At 40.1% G+C, this 20,340-nt stretch overlaps 1 long non-coding RNA gene across 1 annotated transcript in view; it reads right to left on the bottom strand.

Annotated features, from left to right (window-relative positions):
* Positions 1-20,340, bottom strand: part of LOC129531605 (uncharacterized) — a 95,568-nt gene that overhangs the window by 14,016 nt on the left and 61,212 nt on the right. Inside the window, exons 3-4 of the long non-coding RNA XR_008676887.2 lie at positions 12,617-12,767; positions 620-815 (exon numbers count right to left, since the gene is read on the bottom strand). This is a non-coding gene — a long non-coding RNA (uncharacterized lncRNA). The remainder of the gene's footprint in view (positions 1-619; positions 816-12,616; positions 12,768-20,340) is intronic.

Raw genomic sequence — 20,340 nt, 5'->3', positions numbered from 1 at the left:
TTTATTTTAAAATAACATTAATAAACCCACTGCATGTTAATATAAATCACATTTTTATGAGAAATAGCTATTGCTGAAACAATAAATAATTAGTAAGAAAAGAAGTATTATTTTACATTTTTGCAAATTTCCTTAAAGTCTAGCTTAATATAAGACAGTTGGATTCTCATATCTACTTCTGCATTCAATCTGTTGAAATCTGTTGTTTTAGTTGAAGTATATGAAGAAAATTTGGCCTTAAGCAGATATGGGGTTGGAAATGGGAAGAATATTTTAATGATTTTTTAAGATGATTGTGGATATTACTATTTGGTACCATATCAAAACACAATAAGTAGTAGTTTCTTAAAGGTGATTTGCAGTGTGGAATCTGAAACTATATCAATGAACATTTCCTACCCTGCTACATTAAAATCCATTGGTCTGTCTTGCACTCTGAATGGGTCTTTCACCCATGCATCATCCAATAACATCATATTGAAAATATCAGTACATAGACTTATTGATATCTTCCCAAGCTTGACACATTTCCTTAGATGATATTTTAAAATCATATTAATCATATCATCATTTCTTGCATCAGAAAAGTCTTTTAGTACTAGGAAACTGTCATACTCACAGTGGTGAATGCAGGTCTTCCAAAATTCAAAATTTTAGTTGAAAACCCAAATTTTATCTTTAATAAACTGTCAGTTTTTCTTTCCTCAAAATGACAGGTTTACTTCATATGTTTTTGAGTAAAGTTCTGCTGAATACCCAAGTTTGAATAACCACAGTTTGTCTGCCAGTCGCTCTTTCAAGTGAAAAATGGTGCTCTACAAAAAAAAAGGGGGGGTTGGGGGCTAGTTTGGCTTGCAGCTCAAATAATTGCATAAATGATTTGCTCAAGACAATCACTTTTGTACTTCAGTATGCAGCAACAATGCTTTCTGTGTACTTTCCATTTTATCACACAGAATGTTAAAAAATGGGCACTCAAGGGTCAAGATTTAATTAATACTTTTTACTACTTTGACAAGGACCTTCTTCAGTGAAACTGGCTTTTCTTTTTACTGTGAGTGCATGGAGGTGAAGAACACAAAGACAATTAGTGTACTTTAAAGCCACTGCCTTGATTTGTGCCAAGGCACCCAAAGTTCGCATCACCATTGCTTCTGCATCATCAGTGCAAAATTAGAGAGAAGTGGCACAAGGGGTAGGGAGAGGGCAAATAACATCTTAATATTATCATAAAAAGAGTCTGGACCTTGCAGACTTTCTGAAGAAATCTCAGGAGGAGCACCCAGGGGTCTGTGAACCACACTTTGAGAATTGCTGATCTAGATAATGACTAACACATTTTACCTAGCTCAGAAAAAAACCTAATTAGACTGGTTTAGTCCAGTCGTCTTCAAGAAATCAATTGCTTAGAGTATGAAAGTTCTAACCTTTATCAGTGAGATAAAAATAATGCTTCTCATCCATGTCAGCATTCTTCTGGAAAATAAAATCCAAAATTACCTGGTCCTCTGTAACCACCCCCCTCAAAAAAATCAGAAAGCCCCTCTAATACTCTAAGTGTTCCTCTTAGTAAATTCAACTCTGCCATTGTCTAAAAACAAACTGAAAATATCTGCATGGCCAGAGACGACTATCCACAGGGTTTATTGCTATTAAACAAATAAGAGTTACAACTTGTAGGTGAGTATGGAGTATAATTGTTCACCCTCCTTTCAGAAGTAGAGTTAACTTCTAGGAAAATTCACCTGTGAGTTTTCTCTAAGGCAATAAGGGAAGGCCTCTGCCTCCTCCACCCAAGCATTCTTCCAAAATTAATAATAGAAGCTGGCAGATAAGCAGTCTCCCAGAGAGGCCCAACCGACATTCCTGGGGGCACCTGCAGGGCCTGCACCTCCACCCATCACCCAATGTCCACGAAGTTCAGTGTTTTCTCTAAGAGAGCAAGAAAAAGAGACCACAGTGGAACTGAACCATGTCAATTTGATGTCAAAGAGGAAAAAGAGAGAAACACAGGTACATGAATTAAGCCAAATGCTGGCTGGAGAAGTAGGGATGATGACAACTGGGGAAAGGATTGAGAGAAGGGATGAAGAATTAAGAGAAAGCACCAAATGTGGGGTAAAAGATGACACATTATTGAACTCCCTTTTAAAATGTTTTGCCCAGTGGTTTCGATGGCAGAGACTAATCATAGGGCAAACTGAGAACATGCCAAGCACCATTAACCAAGGCAAAGAGACAGTCTAAAGCAGGGGTTCCTCAACCTCAGAACAATTAAAACTATGAGCTGGATAGTCTTTGTTATGGGGGCTGTCTTGTGCATTCTAGGATGTTTAGTGGGATCACCAGCTGCTACTCACTAGATGCCAGTAATAGTCCAGTAATACACCCTTCCCCAAATCCTCCCCACCCCCCCCCCCCCAAACAAAAGGCCAGGCACAGTGGCTCGCACCTGTAATTCCAGCACTTTGGGAAGCTAAGGCAGAAGGATCCCGTGAGCTCAGAGGTTCAACATAGCGAGATCTTGTCTCTACTAAAAATGTTAAAATATTAACCAGGCATGGTGGCTCACACTTGTAGTCCCAGCTACTCAGGAGGCTGAGGCCAGAGGAGCACTTGGGCCCAAGAAATCAAGGCTGTAGTGAGCTATGATCATGCCATTGCACTCCAGCCTGGGTGACTGAGCAAGACTCTGTCTCAAAAAAAAAAAAAGAAAGAAAGAAAGAAAGAAAAAGAAAATACTCCCTCCCATTTGCAACAACCAAAAATGCCTTTGGGAAGAGGGATGAGATTAGGGGTGGGGAGCAAAATTGACTGTGGTTAAAAATCACTGGTCTATTATTATCTCAGCATATAAAATTCTCCACTCCTATCAAGGACAAACAGCTGTTTTGATTTTTGTTGTTGTTGTTGTTTGTTTTTTTGTTTTTCATTTTTTTTGACAGAGTCTCTCTCTCTTGCCCAGGCTGGAGTACAGTGGTGCGATCTCGGCTCACTGCAAGCTCTGTCTCCCGGGTTCACACCATTCTCCTGCCTCAGCCTCCCGAGTAGCTGGGACTACAGGTGCCCGCCACCACGCCTGGCTAATTTTTTTGTATTTTTATTAGAGATGGGGTTTCACTGTGTTAGCCAGGATGGTCTCAATCTCCTGACCTCGTGATCTGCCCGCCTCAGCCTCCCAAAGTGCTGGGATTACAGGCGTGAGCCACCTCGCCCTGCCTTTTTTTTCTTCTTTTTTTTTTTTAATGGAACTTTGAAACTCCAAGCCCAGTCTAAGTTCCTGGAAATGGTTTCAAATTATGCTTAGCTTCTACAATAATAATTTACTGGCCACCAGGGGGTCTCTGGCTTGTTATCTACAAGACAAAATGTCTGGCACAGAGTCAGTCATCCTGGGTCCTATTACTACCTTGCAATTAACTCTTTGTGTCTCAGTTTCATCATTTCTCAAATGGGAGCAATAGTACCTTCCCTACCTTCTGTACGGGTGATTATAAGGAAACAATGAAAGGAGATGGAAAAGTGCTTTGAAAGTTAAAAGAAAATGTAACCAGACATAACTAAGTCATTACGGTCTTTTCAGAAACTGGAAACACATTAACAAACAACCCTGTGTGTTTGATGCCCTTTTCTACTTCTAACTACATAGAATTTGTGTTGCTGGTATAGGAGAGGCACCATTTGCCATAAAAAAAAAAAAAAAAAAAAGCCAGTCGTTTACTTCTGCTAATGCAGAGAATATTTGTGATCTGATTCTATGAAAAATACTGCAGGCGATCACTGACTTCAGACTGTCAATTTATAGATTACACCTTTTTAGCAAACCATAGCCCATACCCTTCACTGATGTCCCCAGCACTGCCGCAGTGCCTGTGGTTGTCAAAAAACCACAAACAAAACCCCTGAATCTTTTTAGAGATTCTATAGATTTATTAGTGAAGGGAGGGAAAAAGTTGTAAAGATCATAAACAGTTTAGGAGAGAGCAGTTCAAATTACTTTGTAAAGTAAAGATGTTGTAATGACTGGGTTAGCTTGAGAATTTTGGAACCCCAAAGAGATTCCAAGAGAGAGAAGAGGAGAAAGTAAAGTTAGAAAATTGCTAAAATCAACTTCATTTATTTGAAAATTTTCCAGAGTACAAGAAAGTCAAAATGTTCATCATCTTCCTCCTCCGCTTCCTGCAATAAGCAGCTCCCACCACTATCCCAAATCATTAAGATGTCCTTCCATGGTATGGGTGTGCCACAATTGGTGTAAACAGTCCCTTATTGACGTGGATTGTTTTTAGTTTTTTTTTCTTTTCAAAAAAAAAATATGTAAAACTGGAGTAAACAGAATCAAAGAAAAGCATTATTTGTATTTCTTTTTTCTTTTCTTTCTTTTTTTTTTTTTTTTTTTGAGGCAGAGCCTCGCTCTGTCTCCCAGGCTGGAGTGCAGTGGCGCGATCTCTGCTCACTGCAAGCTCCACCTCCCGTGTTCACGCCATTCTCCTCCCTCAGCCTCCCGAGTAGCTGGGACTGCAGGCGCCCGCCACCATGCCCAGCTAATTTTCTGTATTTTTAGTAGAGATGGTGTTTCACTGCGTTAGCCAGGATGGTCTCGATCTCTGACCTCGTGATCCGCCTGCCTCAGCCTCCCAAAGTGCTGGGATTACAGGCGTGAGCCACCGCACCCGGCCCAGTATTTATATTTTCTTAGGATACATTCTTGTTTGTGAAGCTTCTGGATCGAGGGGCATACACATTTTTTAAGTTTTCACTTTTGATAATAATTTTTTTGAGCAATTTCTTCTCTTTAATTATCACAGTACCATCTTGCTGTTCTAGATATAACTGTACCACTTAGCACTTGAGCACGTGCCTAATGATACTCGATACGCATTCTAATTTTGAAATTCCCCAAAGGAATGTTTACATGATCTTCAAATTTGAAAAATCTCTAACTATAAGGATCACAACTATTACTGTTTTCTGTCATCTTTTACAGGATTACCATTTGTGCTTTATACTTCTTTATTAAATATGCCATGTTTATTTCAAATAATCAAAAGAGAAACTGTTAAAGTGTTTTTTTTCTGCAACTCTATCCCCTGAAAATGAGCTTCTTCAGTTGCTCGGCTCAGTTGCTCATTCTTTCATCTTATTCAATCACCCCTTCTAGCTTCCATCCCTCAATATAATTATTTATGTCTGCAATTTTATTAGGCAATTCTGTTAAGAGGCAGACTGGGTTTTACATATTTTTAAATAAATTATAAAGAAAAGTTTTACTGTACCTACTATACAACAGCAAAGAAAGACAATTCTAACTAGCCATGTGTCTCACAGAAACCACTTTCAAAAGTGTATTGCTATGCATAAACTTGTGACCTTTTTCTTGCCTGCTGGGGATAACCTTTAGCTCAATCTCTATTTATTTCTCTCCATAAATACCAAACAACCAAGAGCGTTAATTTTATCATCCAATGTGCATCTCATTATATTTTATTATTTGCAATAGTGTCTACAAATAGCTTTATAGAAGACATAAATATGCAGTAGCATAGCATTTAGTTGTTACTATTAGAAGAAACGGTAGCAGTAATTCAATTTTTATGTGTTATCCTTGGAGCTAAGAGTAGGAGGAGAACAGAGAATTTGGCAGCAAGTTGGTATACTTAAGGAAATGCCTAACAACCAACCCCAGTATCATTGGGAAGCAATTCTGGGAATTACAACAAAAATGCTAATATATGACATTTGTATGAAGATACACTACTAAGTCAATGTGCAAATTTCCAGGGACTCATTAGGAGCCACTTTAAAATACAATTTTCAGAATTCTCATTTATCTTCAGACTGCTCATATCAATGGCTTTCTGGGGACATTTGCTGATTCTATGCACTGAAAATTTCAATCTAACAGCTTGATTCACAGATGTTGAAACTGAAAAGAACTTTAGAGGTAAAGCACAGTTTTCTTCACTTAAAGGCAAAGAGACGTATAAACTTATCCAGACCACTCGTTGGTTGGTGGCAGTGCCAGGACCTGAGCTCAGTTTCTGACATGAGCTCTGGTATACCACCCACAGCACCACCCTCCCTCAGGACCACCTGCCCCAGTTTCGTTGCAAGGTGGCATTCACTGTGAGGTTAAGCCAGAGTCACAGCATATTCCCAAAACAGCTCACTTGCCCAACCTCAGCAATGAAATCAGATGGCAAGTAAGTAAACATAACGCACTCTTGTTATAAATTTCAGGTGTTCTGTCTCAGACACCCATGTTTGAAGGTGATGTGCTTTAGTAACCCATTTGTTTTACAGGATTCTATGGAAGTTGGTAGTGACTCTGAAGCTAGGTCAGAAATGAATATCATAAAGTAAGAAAACACTGGCCATGCACAGTGGCTCACAACTGTAATCTCAGTGCTTTGGGAAACTGAGGTGGGAGGATCGCTTGAGGCCAGGAGTTTGAGGCCAGCCAACATAGCAAGACCCCTGTCTCTACGAAAAATGTTAAAATTAGCCAGGTGTGGGGGCACACTCCTGTAGTCCTAGCTACTTAGGAAACTGAGGCAGGAGGACTGCTTGAGCCCAGGAGGTTGAGGCTTCAATGAGCTATGATCACACCATTGCACTCCAGCCTGGGCAACTGAGCAAGACCCTGTCTCCCTGCTGCCGTCACCAAAAAAAAAAAGAAAATATGGAGAAAGTGGGAATCCTCCCTAAATCATTCTATGAAGACAGTATCACCCTAATATCAAAATGAAGAAAGGATATAACAAAGAAAGAAAACTGCAGACCAATATCCCTGATGAACATAGATGCAAAAATCCTCAACAAAATACTAGCTTACCAAATCAAATGACATATCAAGAAGATAATCCACCGTGATCAAATGGGTTTCATAACAGGAATAAAGGGATGGTTTAACATCTGTAAGTCAATAAATGTGATACACCACATAAACAGACTTAAAAACGAAAATCACATGATTATCTCAAGAGATGCAGAAAAAGCATTTGACAAATCCAGCATCCCTTCATGATTAAAACCCTTAGCAAAACTGGCATATAAGAGACATAACTTAAGGTAGTAAAAGCCATCTATGACAAACCCACAACCAACATTATACCAACTGGGGAAAAGTTGAAGGTATTCCCCCTGATAACTGGAACAAGACAAGGATGCCCTCTTTCACCACTTCTGTTCAACGTAGTACTGGAAGTCCTAGCCAGAGCAATCAGAAAAGAGAAAGAAATAAAAGGCATCCAAATTGGTAATGAGGAAGTCAAACTGTCACTGTTTGCTGATGACATGGTCGTATACCTAGAAAACCCTGAAGACATCCAACAATCTCCTAGAACTGGTAAATGAATTCAGCAAAGTTTCAGGATACAAAATTAACATACACAAATCAGTAGCTCTGCTACACACCAACAGCGACCAAGCTGAGAATCAAATCAAGAACTCAACCCCTTTTACAATCACTGCCAAAAACAAAACAAAACAAAACCTTAGGAATATGCTTAACCTAAGTGAAAGGAGGTGAAAGGCCATTACGAGGAAAACTACAAAACACTGCTGAAATAAATCATAGGTGACACAAACAAATGGAAACACATCCCATGCTTATGGATGAGTAGAATCAATATTGTGAAAATGACCATACTGCCAAAAGCAATCTACAAACTAAATGCAATACCTATCAAAATACCACCACCATTCTTCACAGAACTAGAAGAAACAATCCTAAAATTCATATGGAACCAAAAAAGAGCTCATATAGCCAAATCAAGATTAAGCAAAAAGAACAAATCTGGAGGCATTACATTACTTGACTTCAAACTATATTACAAGGCCATAGTCACCAAAACAGCATAGTACTGGTATAAAAATAGGCACATAGACCAATGGAACAGAATGGAGAACCCATAAATAAAGCCAAATATTTATAGTCAACTGATCTCTGACAAAGCAAACAAAAACATAAAATGAGGAAGACACCCTATTCAACAAATGATGCTGGGATAATTGGCAAGCCGCATGTAAAAGAATGAAACTGGATTCTCATATCTCACCCTATACAAAACTCAAGATGGATTAAAGACTTAAATCTAAGACCTGAAACCACGAAAATTCTAGAACAAACTTTGGAGAAACCCTTCTAGACACTGGTTTAGTCAAAGACTTCATGACCAAGAACCCAAAAGCAAATGCAACAAAAAGATAAATAGATGGGACTTAATTAAATTAAAAAAGCTCCTGCACAGCAAAAGAAATAATCAGCAAACAGACAACCCATGGAGTGGGAGGAAAATATTCATAATCTATACATCCGACAAATGACTAATACCCAGAATCTACAAGGAACACAAACAAATCAGCAAGAACAAAACAAACAATCCCATCAAAAAGTGGGCTAAGGACATGAATAAGCAATTCTCAAAAGAAGATATACAAATGGCCGACAAACATGAAAAAATGCTCAACATCACTACTTGATATGGTTTGGCTGTGTCCCCACCCAAATTTCTTTTGTTCTTTTTTTTTTTTTTTTTTTTTTTTGAGATGGAATCTCACTCTGTTGCCCAGGCTGGAGTGCAATGGCACAATCTTGGCTCACTGCAACCAGGTTCTAGTGATTTTCCTGCCTCAGCCTGCTGAGTAGCTGGAACTATAGGCATGCATAACCACGCTGAGCTAATTTTTGTATTTTTAGTACAGACGCGGTTTCACCATGTTGGCCAGGCTGATCTCAAACTCCTGACCTCAGATGATCTGCCTGCCTCCCAAAGTGCTGGGATTACAGGCGAGAGCCACTGTGCCTGGTCCCACCCAAATTTCATCTTGAATTGTAGTTCCCATAATCCCCGCGTGTCTTGGGAGGGACCCAGTGGGAGATAAGTGAATCATGGGGGTGGTTACCCCCATGCTGTTCTCATGATAGTGAGTTCTCACAAGATCTGATGGTTTTATAAGGGGCTTTTCTCCCTTTGCTTGGTACTTCTCTCTCCTGCAACCTTGTGGAAAAGGACATGTTTGCCTCCCCTTCCACCATGATAGAAAGTTTCCTGAGGTCTTCCTAGCCATGCAGAACTGTGAGTCAATTAAACTTCCTTCCTTTATAAATTGCCCAGTCTCAGGCAGTTCTTTTTTTTTTTTTTTGAGACGGAGTGTGTCGCTCTGTCGACCAGGTTGCAGTGCAGTGGCGCGATCTCAGCTCACTTTAAGCTCCGCCTCCTGGGTTCATGCCGTTCTCCTGCCTCAGCCTCCCGAGTAGCTGGGACTACAGGCACCCACCATCATGCCCTGCTAATTTTTTTGTATTTTTTAATAGAGACGGGGTTTCACCGTGTTAGCCAGGATGGTCTCGATCTCCTGATCTCGTGATCCTCCTGCCTCGGCCTCCCAAAGTGCTGGGATTACAGGCGTGAGCCACCGCACCCCGCCTAGGGCAGCAGCATGAGAACGGACTAATATACTACTTATCAGGAAAATGCAAATCAAAACCATCAGGAAAATGCAAATCAAAACCACAATGCAATACCACCTCACTCCTGCAAGAATGGCCATAATCAAAAAATCAAAAAATAATAGACGTTAGTGTGGATGTGGTGAAAAGGAAACACTTTTACATTGTTGGTGGGAATGTAAACTAGTACAACCACTATGGAAAACAGTGTGGAGATTCCTTAAAGAACTAAAAGTAGATCTACCATTTGATCCAGCAATCCCACTCCTGGGTATCTACCCAGAGGAAAAGAAGTCATTATACGAAAAAGATACCTGCACACACATTTATAGCAGCACAATTCGCAACTGCAAAAAAATGGAACCAGCCCAAATGCCCATCAATCAACAAGTGGATAAAGAAAATGTTTTATACACACACACACACACACACACACACACACACACACACACACACACACACACACATACATACCATAGAATACTACTCAGCCATAAAAAGCAATGAAATAATGGCATTTGCAGGAGCCTGGACAGAATTAGAGACTGTTATTCTAAGTGAAGTAACTCACTTCACTTAGAATGGAAAACCAGACATTGTATGTTCTCACTCACAAGTGGGAGCTAAGCTGTGAGGATGCAAAGGCATAAGAATGATACGATGGACGTTTGGGGACTTTGGGGACTCAGGGGATTCAGGGGAAAGGGTGGGAGGGGGATGAGGGATAAAAGACTACGCATTGAGTACAGTGTATAGTGCTCAGGTGATGGGTGCACCAAAATCTCACAAACCACCACTAAAGAGCTTGTTCATGTAACCAAACACAACTTTTTCCCAAAAAACCTATTGAAATAAAAAAAAAATTTAAAAGAAAGAAATAATGGTTTTTAACAGTTTTATCATATTATTTTTATTTTTTTAAATTTATTATTTTTTGAGGCTTGCTCTGCTGCCCAGGCTGGAATACAGTGGTGCAATCATGGCTCACTGCAGCCTCAACCTCCTGGGCTCAAGTGATCCTCCCACCTCAGCCTCTGGAATAGCTAGTTCTACAGACATGTGCCAACATGCCCAGCCTAGTTTTGCCATATTATTTTTAAACCGAATAGTATAGATTTAGAAATGATATTCCAGTTCTTCTTCTACATTATAGAGAAGAAAAAACAGTAACAAAATGTAAATAACTTCCTACGGCTAAATACTTTTTTACCTCATAGGAGACTTTAGCCTGTCTTCCTTTCTTCCTTCCTTCAAAAATTATTGAAAACCTGCTAGTAATACTTGCAAGATACTATCCTGTGAGTTGTGAGCATACAAAATGACTCAAAAATTAACTGTACTTTCAAAGGATTTACTGACAAGTAGGGACAATGTTTGTAAACACAGAGTAAATGTGTTAAGTGCTTTAAAAGCGGGGAGAAATTGCTTCTGATTGGGATCATAGAAAGACGGAGAATGTGAAATTTGAGGTTACTAAGAGAGAGGTAGATTTTGAATATGTGGGTGTTTGTGGAGGGAGTATTTAAAAGAAAGGATGATCACAGAAGTAGAAAAACTCAGGGCAAATACTGGGAAAAAAAGGTTCGATTCATCTGACCATCCTTGGGAATAAGGAGAGGAAATGGGAAATGGAAAATAGAGTAAGACAAACGGGAGCCAGTAGACCTGTTAAGAGGCCATGTATTAGGACGGTCCAGAAAAGGGGCCAGGAAGGCCTGCATTAAGCTGGTGTCTTGCAAGTGGCTGTAGTGAACATAGAGGAGGTTGTGGTCACAGAGGTTTGGTGGTGGAATCTAGGATTTGGCAGCTGATTGATCTATAAGGCAAAGACAAGGGAAGGGCCAAAGAGGTTGCCAAAGCTTCAAATACCAGTCCCTGGGGAGATGATGGGGGAAACCAAACCAATCTCAGTCTTTATGGAAGCAAAAAGTTATACCAGTGCTAGTGAAAATTCATTGTGCCTGGGTGGTTAACTCACCGTGAAGGAACAAGTGTTATTTCTTCTACTTATTGGAAGGACAGACTGGGCTTTGTTAGGAAGGAGAGTTTTTTTTGTTTTGTTTTGTTTTAAAGTCTGACCACTGAATCTGTCAAGTAACTTAGAAGAGTAAAGGGCCTCAGGATAGAAACAGGGAGAGCAAGGAAAGCACACATGTCAGGTAAAGTGGCAGAAGACGATGAGCTTCAGCTTATGGTCAGCAAGAATACTGGTGCTGTTCCCAAATCTTCTGATCTTTCAATAAAAACTGAAAATCTTCACTTTTTAATGAAACCTCCATCTTTTAATGTTGTCAGTTCAGAGTGTTAAAAGGTACTATACTCATAGGACAAAATGTGTCTGCTGTCAGATCTGATCAGAGACTAGCAATTTTCTGAGTCCAGGTATCAGATCATGGGGCAACAGTTCTGGACTCTCCTACAGAGGGATGATGCCTAGGAATAAAGAGACCAACAGCCCTGTCTGAACACTGCTGAAATGCATAAACTCTGGAACTAGTACAGCATACTATAGTGGTTAAGAGCACAGACTCCCAAACCAGACTGCCTGGGTCCAAATCCTGGTTCCTTACTAGCCAGGCAGTCTAGTGCAAACTACTCTCTGTACCATAGTGTCCTTAATTTAAAAATGAATGTAATAATACTATGACCTATCTGGTGCAGATATGTAAACATTTGCTAGCATTATCTGTGATGAATCTCTTATTTTGGGGGGACAGGGGACAGGGTTCTCCCAGGCTAGAGTGTAGTGGCATGATCACAGTTAACTACAGCCTTGACCTCCCAGGCTCAAGTGATCCTCCCACCTCAGCTTCCCTAGTAGCTGAGACTACAGGTACACACCACCATACCCGGCTAACTTTTTGTATTTTTTTTGTAGATGGGGTCTCGCCATGTCGCCCACGCTGGTCTTGAACTCCTGGGCTCAAGCGATCCTCTTGCCCCAGCCTTCCAAAGTACTGGGATTACAGGTGTGAACCAATATGCCCAGCCATATTTTTGATGAATCTCAAGAGAAACGGAAGGGGCTCTGCAAAATGACTGATTAGATTTCTAATTATCCGGGGTAGGTGGCAGTCTTGAGCAAAATTTAATTTGATATAAAAAAATGAAATATGACATTCCTTGTATTTGCATATCACAGAGCAAATTCATACCAGTTACCTTGATTCTGTTGTCATATTTCATCTTCATCATATTTCTCTCCATATCCTGTGTCAGACATAATTTTTATACCCTTCTTTAATGGCTTAGTATCTTATTCCTCAGTGTTACTCATATCCAGAATAGTCTTGTTATTTTCGATGACAACTCTCTATTGAAAGAAAAGGGTAGGAAAAATTAAGTATACTGAAACCATCTTTCTAAGAAAAGTTTTTAAATCTTATTTTACAATATTCTCCCTTTCCTAACTGGGCATATGACCCTTCTGTCTTTTATAAATAGCCAATAAAGTGTTTTTGCACATTTATACATACATAATACATATCCACAAACTGTCCCATAGACAGGATCTCTTTACTCAAGCTTAATTAAATTGATTTGAAAGAACTAATTTTACACTATGTAAAGAATGCGCAATCTTTATCTTTTGAAAACCTTTTGGTCTTAAAAAGGAAAAAAATTCTTTTGGAAGGAAATGACATTATACTTTTTAAAAAATATTCAGAGCTCTCAAAAGGCACACTGTATTCACTCTCTCTTTCTTTTTCCCTCTTTCCTTCCTTTCTTTCTTTCATTCTTTCATTCTTTCATTCTTTCTTATTTTGAAACAGGAGCTCACTCTGTCACCCAGGCTGGAGCGCAGTGGCATGATCACAGCTCACTGCAGCCTCAACCTCCTGGGCCAAGTGATCCTCCTGCCTCAGCCTCTGAAGTAGCTGGGACCACAGGTGCTTGCCACCATGCCCTGCTAATTTGTTTTTTATTTTTTGTAGAGACAGGGTGTCACTATGTTGTCCAGCCTTGGCTCGAACTCCTGGGCTCAAGTGATCCTCCTTCCTCAGACTCCCTAAGTGCTGGGATTACAGGTATGAGCCACCACACCCAGCCTTCACTCTCTTTTAAGCTACTACACACCAGAAAATTAATTCAAAACTTACTCTGTCTAATTTAAATAGCATATATGCAGAACAGCATTATTCATACCTAAATATATATATGCCATTATGAATACTAAACATTTGTGATTATTGCACTACTTGCAAACTCAGAGAATTTATTTATTTCATCCCATTGATTAAAAAAAGAGATATCCAGCCAGGCATGGTGGCTCAGACCTGTAATCCCAGCATTTTGGAGGCCAAGGCAGGAAGATGGCTTGAGCCCAGGAGTTCAAGACCAGCCTGGGTAATATAATGAGACCTCATCTCTCAAAAAGTTTTTTTAATTACCTGAGCATGCTAGTGCATGCCTGTGATCCCAGCTACTCAGGAGGCTGAGGCTGGAGAATCACTTGAGCCTGGCAGGTGCAGGTTGCATTGAGTTAAGACCATACCACTGCACTCCAGCTTCGGCAACAGAGCCAGACCCTGTCTCAAAAAAAAAAAAAAAAAAAAAAAAAAAAAAATGAGTGAGAGAGAGAGAGATCTATCCCCTGCCTTTTTGCTAATCAAGATTGCTAATTCATTTTTATCAAATATGATGAAAAAGAGGCCTTACATACTTAACTTCTGCTTTTTTCCCTCATGCTGCCTTTAAATATAACAGCCATTTGATTCTTTCAGGTAGATGGGTACTTTACTTGGTAGAAGGCCTAAACTGAATTTCAGTCCTTGACAGTCAAGAAGCATAAATGTGCAATAATCTGTATAAAGACAGTATGTTTAATCTCTTTACAGAGATTATTTCTAACTGGCTATACCACTTCCAGGTATGGAACAGGCTGACAGAGCTGGATCCAAAGGGCTCAGAATGGAGCAACCAAGGTGTATTCACCTGATGCTTTGTTCTCCCTAAGCTCTTCCATAGAAACGATCATATATCACCTCGGCAATTGTTTTGTAAGTACTCAGAAATTATATCACAACAAAAATGCTATTGTAGATTCATATATCTCTCAAAAGCTAGAGACTTGAGAACAGCCAAATCAGGAGCAGCCACCACAAACCAAACCACCACACTCCCAACATGCTCCTGAAACAGGCAATCCCCAGCAAGCCCAGCCTCGGCGACTGGCCCAATTTCACCCACCCCTGGCCAGGTAGAGACCAATCTATAACACATTTCCAAAGCCTTATCTGTCTATAAGCCTTGGCTCAGTGATTCCACTTAAGAAAATAATCCTAAATTTCTGCAAAGCTCAAGAAAGCAAATATGTATTATGCTAAGTTCTATGCATCATAAACCATGGTAGGTGTTGGAAACAATAAAATTATTGCTTGCCCTTATGAACTTTATAAAGTGAACTGGAAATTTTATACTTCTCATTTACTGAATGCCTCCTATGTACCAGGTGCTCTACTAGGCATGTTATATGTGTTATTTCACTTAATCGTTACAGCCTGTAAAATATAAGTAGTATCACCCATATCTCACATTAAAGCGGTTGAGTAATTTGTCCCAAGTCATACAGCTAAGAGGTAGCATTGCTCTGAGACCGCGCCACTGCACTCCAGCTTCGGCAACAGAATGAGACTCCGTCTCAAGAAGTAGCATTTCTGAGATTCAAACTCAGGTCTAAAGCTTTTCAAATTTCGTGTTTTACCCACCAAGCTGCATTATATATTTTAAATAACAGTAACAACATCAACAACCATCTAATGTAAACAAAAGAGGAATGAGTACATAAGTTAATATCAATAGGTTGGATATGCAGCCATTAAAAGTGATATCTATGACAGTTTGTCACAACACAGAAAATTGCTTGCTTATAAATATAACAATAAAAACAGGATGTGGGGCTGGGTGTGGTGGCTCATGCCTGTAATCCCTGCACTTTGGAAGGCCAAGGTGGGAGGAACACTTGAGACCAGAAGTTTGAGACCAGCCTGGCCAACGTGGTAAAACCCCGTCTCTACTAAAAATACAAAAATTAGCCAGGCATGGTGGTATGCACCTGTGGTCCCAGGTACTTGGGCAGCTGAGGCACGAGGATTGCTTGAGCCTGGGAGGCAGGGGTTGCAGTGAGCCAAGATTGCGCCACTGCACTTCCGGCCTGGACAACAAAGAGAGACTCCGTCTCAAAGAAAAAAAAAAACAACCAGGATGTGAATTCATATACTATGATTTAAACTATGATTAAAACACATACACACACATGTACTAGAATAAAAAGCACATTTAAAAAAATAGGTAAACCTCCTGCACTTTCACTTAAATAATACAAAATTAAGGGAAACTATAAGGGGAAAAATTGTATTTTCACATACAATTCAGACAAAACAGTTGACCCAAGCCTATTTAAAATGGGGACTAGATCCTCTTTCCCCTAACAGTTACTTTAAAAATTTCTTCTCATCATCCTATCTTCTATGTGAAATAAGAAGAAGCATATATTTGGTCTGACCCCAGTTCCTGGCACACAGCTCCTAAAACCCTTGTAATTTCCTGAGCATCTCAATCGCTAGGTGCATTCTTTGTTCGAATATTTGGTCTTTGACCCTGGTTCCTGAAACAGAGCTTAATTCCTTGGAGTTTCCTGGGTTAAAGGAGCACCTTTTGTTCTAATGAGGTGACTCTTCGTGGGTTTCTGGAAGGGGGGTGGTCACCAGAAAGACCAACCCATGATTAAAAGTTTGGAACTTTCAGCCCTACTCTGCAACGTCCAGGAAGGAAAGAGGGATTGCAGTTGAGTTAATTGTTGATCATGTCTACATGATTAAGCCTCCATAAAAATCCCCAAACTACGGGGTTCAGAGAGCTTCTGGGTTGCTGAAATCATGGAAGGTGGCATCCCCTAAGAGGCCATAAAAGCTCACAACCCCTCCCCCATACATTGCCTTATGCATCTTTTTCATCTGGCTGTTCCTGAGTTGCATCCCCCCGCCTTTTTTTTTTTTTTTAAATAGAGGTGGGGTCTCACTATGTTGCCTAGGCTGGTCTTGATCTCCTGGGCTCATGTGATCCTCCAGCCTGAGTCTCTGAAATTGCTGGGATTACAGGTGTGAGCCACCATGCCTGGCCATGAATTGCATCCTGTTATAATAACAGGTAAACAAAAGTAAAGAGTTCTCTGAGTTCTGTGAGCCATTCTAGCAAATGATTGAACCCCTGGGGGGTCATGGGAACCTCTGATTTGTAACCAAGTCAGACAAAAGGTGTGGGTAATCTGGGAACCTACTATTTGCACTTGGCATCTGATGTTTGGGGTAGTCTCATGGGATTGAGCCCTTAACCTGTGGCGTCTGTGCTGACTAGAGTAAGTGTCAGAACTGAATTAAATTGTAGGATACCCAGTCAATGTCTGCCAAGAAGTGGAGAATTGCTTAATGTGGCCAAAACTCACACATTTTGGTGACCAGAAACATCTGTGTTGTTGCTGTTTTGAGACAGGGTCTTGCTCTGTCACTCAGGCTGGAGTGCAATGGCGCAATCACAGCTCACTGCAGCCTGAACCTCCTGGGCTCAAGTGATCCCCCCTGACACTCAGCCAACCAACTAGCTGGGACTAAAGGCACACATCACCATGTCCAGCTAATTTTTAAAGAAAATATTGTAGAGACTAGATCTTACTATGTTGCCCAGGCTGGTCTTTTACTCCTGGGTTCAAACGATCCTCCTGCCTTGACCTCCCAAGGTGCTCGGATTAAGGCATGAGCCACTGCACCTAGCTCTTTGTTGCTTTGAGAGTATAAACAGTAGGAGAAGACATTTTAGTTTTTTCCTATTGCACACTGTATTAATTAGGGTTCTCCAGAGAAACAGAACCGTGTGTGTGTGTGTACACATAACAGGAGATATATATACACACATCCTATTGGTTCTGTTTCTCTGGAGAACCCAAACACAGTGTGTAATAGGTGTGTGTGGGGGTGTGTGTGTATATATACATATACACCCACACACACACATAGAAGGAGAGAGAGGTAGATAAATCTGTTCCAAGGAACTGGCAATTGTGGGAGCTAGCAAGTCCAAAATCTGCAGGGCAGCCTGGAGACCTGGAGAGGAGTGGGTGTTGCAGTCTTCAGTTCGATGGCAGTCTAGAGGCAGAATTTCTTTCTCCTCAGAGGATCTCAGTCTCTTAAGACCCTCAACTGATTGTGTGACGCCCACGCTCATAATAAAGGGGAATCTGTTTTACTCAAAGCTGACAACTTAGATGCTAATCTCATCTTAAAAGTACCTCACAGCAACATCTAGACATGTTTGCCCAAATAACTGGGCTCCATAGCCTAACAAATTCAAACATAAAAATGAATCATATTATAATCCTTCCCCAATCTACATAGAAAAAAATGAATGAGTATTTCAGATCCTGAAACACAGGCTCATTCCATCCTTTGATAAACATTATTGAAGGCCTGGCCCCCTTCTAACATTAGGCCCATTATCAGACATAAATGTAATCTCGCCGCACATTTGTTGGATCATAACAAATCAAATCTGTAGCCCCTTAATGTTTACAAAATATGTTCATAAATACATCTTGTGTAATCTTCACAAATCATTATTGCAGTCCTCATTTGACCAAAAATAAGGCGAGAGAGAATACTCTGACACATCAAAGATTGTAACGTCAATAGGTGATAGAGCCAACAAGAGTCAGATCTTCTGATATTACTTCATCAAATAGAGCCCTTTCTTCATCACATGGACACTGTGAACAGAAGTAACACAGGTCCTCAAGGATAGCAGCTATTTTATTATTTCCCAATTAATCTACATTGAAAAGACACAAAGATCAAGATGCCTAGCTTATTCCCCTGACTGTGAATATAAAGTTGTATAACAAGTTTAGGAATTGATCACTGTCTACAAGTAGTGTTTAGTTTTGTTTTTAACTTTTATTAAAGTATAGCATGCTAACTCAGATTATAAGTTTACACCTCAATACATTTCACAAAATGAATACCCCTATGTAACTGTTACCAAGATCAAGAAATAGAATATGACTAGGGCTGGGTGCAGTGGCTCGCACCTGTAATCCCAGAACGTTGGGAGGCCAAGGCAGGAGGATTGTTTGTGCCCAGGAATTCAAGACCACCCTGGGCAACATAGCCTGATCTAATCTCTCCAAAAAAAACATTTAAAAATTAGCCAAGCATGGTGGTATGTGCCTGTAGTTCCAACTACTAGGGAGGCTGAGGTGGGAGGATCACTCAAGCCCACGATTTCGAGGCTGCAGTGAGCTGTGATCACACCACTGCACTTCAGCCTGGGCAACAGAGGGAGACACTGTCTCTAACCAACATAATAAATAATAATAATTAATAATAATAATAACATCAGTATCTCAGAAGCCCTTTTGGAGCCCCCTCTCAGCCATCATCTTTCCCGCAAAGGTAACCACCATCCAGATATCTTTCACTGTCAACCAATTTTGCCTTTGTTTTCAACTTTAATTTTTTTTTTTTTTTGTAGACGATTTCTCACTGTGTTTCTCAGAATGGTCTCAAACTCCTGGCCTCAAGCGATCCTTCTGCCTGAGCCTCCCAAAGTGCCGGGATTACAGCCATGAACCACTGCACTCAGCCTGTTTTCAACCTTATACAAATGGAATCCTACTGTATGTGCTTTTTCATATCTGGGCTCCTTTACTCTATGTCTGTGAGATTAATAAACTTGTTTGTTCAGTTACGTTACTGCTGTGTAGCATTCTATTGTATAATGTACCACAATTTATTCATCTGGTCATCCAACAATTTGGGTGGTTACGTTTGGGGGTACTGTGAACTATGCTGCTGTGAATATGTACCCAAGTTATGGACCATCTGTGTATGTGTTTCTGTTCAGTATATACCTTGAAGTGTAATTGCTGGGTCATTCATCTGCATGCATTCATTTTTACTGGAAACTGCCAAACAGCTTCCTAAGTGGTTGTGCTAATTTGTACAACCACTAGCAGTTGATGAGATTTCCAGTTGTTCCACTCATTAGCTTTTATCATTGTTGTTTTTAATGTTATACTTTTACAACATATGGATATATTCATACAATGTATAACATTGGTTTGCATGTTTTCAAAACTTCATAGAAATGCTACTATATCATGCTGAAAATATTCCGCCACTTGTTTCTGAGATTTATCTGTGTTGGTACATATAGTTCCAATTTATTCTCTTTCACTGCTACACACCATTCTAGTTTTTCAAGTCTGAATCTTGTTGATGGCCACTCAGCTTGTTTCCATTTTCTCATGATTATAAATGACACAAAGACTGTTCTTATTCATGTGTCTTTGTACCCATCTGTGAGACTATCTCAAGTGCAACTGCTGAGTCATAGTGTATGTATATCTTCAGCTATACTAGATATTGGCAAAATTGCTTTCCAAAATTGTTGTACCAACTTACACTGCTATAAGCAGCCTGTGAGGGTGTCCACTGCTCCAGATCCTCACCAGTGATTTGTATGGTTGGATTTTTTTTAATGTTTGTTGATTGAATGGGTGTGTAATATCCTAATAACTTTCTTAAATAAGTTTTCCAAAAACTTTATAAATACATACACTTCTATTTGCAAAGAGGAAGAGAAGTTCATTCCCCTTCTCTATTCACATAGAGCTGTGGTTCTGGAACCTTAGTGTTGTTTATTTAAGCAGGGCCTGGGGATCTGCCTGACTGCATGCAGATGTCAGAAGACCCTGAGGAATGTTGCCTCAGTGCCTTGTATGCACAGCTAGCGCAGTTATCTCAAGTACTTAGGGGTTATGTTATCTTCTCCCCAGCTAGGACACGGGCTGCTGGATGGCAGAGACAAATTCTATGACAGTTTTGTATCCTTAG

Source organism: Gorilla gorilla, chromosome 12, assembly GCF_029281585.2.
Source record: "Gorilla gorilla gorilla isolate KB3781 chromosome 12, NHGRI_mGorGor1-v2.1_pri, whole genome shotgun sequence".
NCBI lineage: Eukaryota > Metazoa > Chordata > Mammalia > Primates > Hominidae > Gorilla > Gorilla gorilla.
This window is presented reverse-complemented; position numbering and strand designations above follow the sequence as displayed.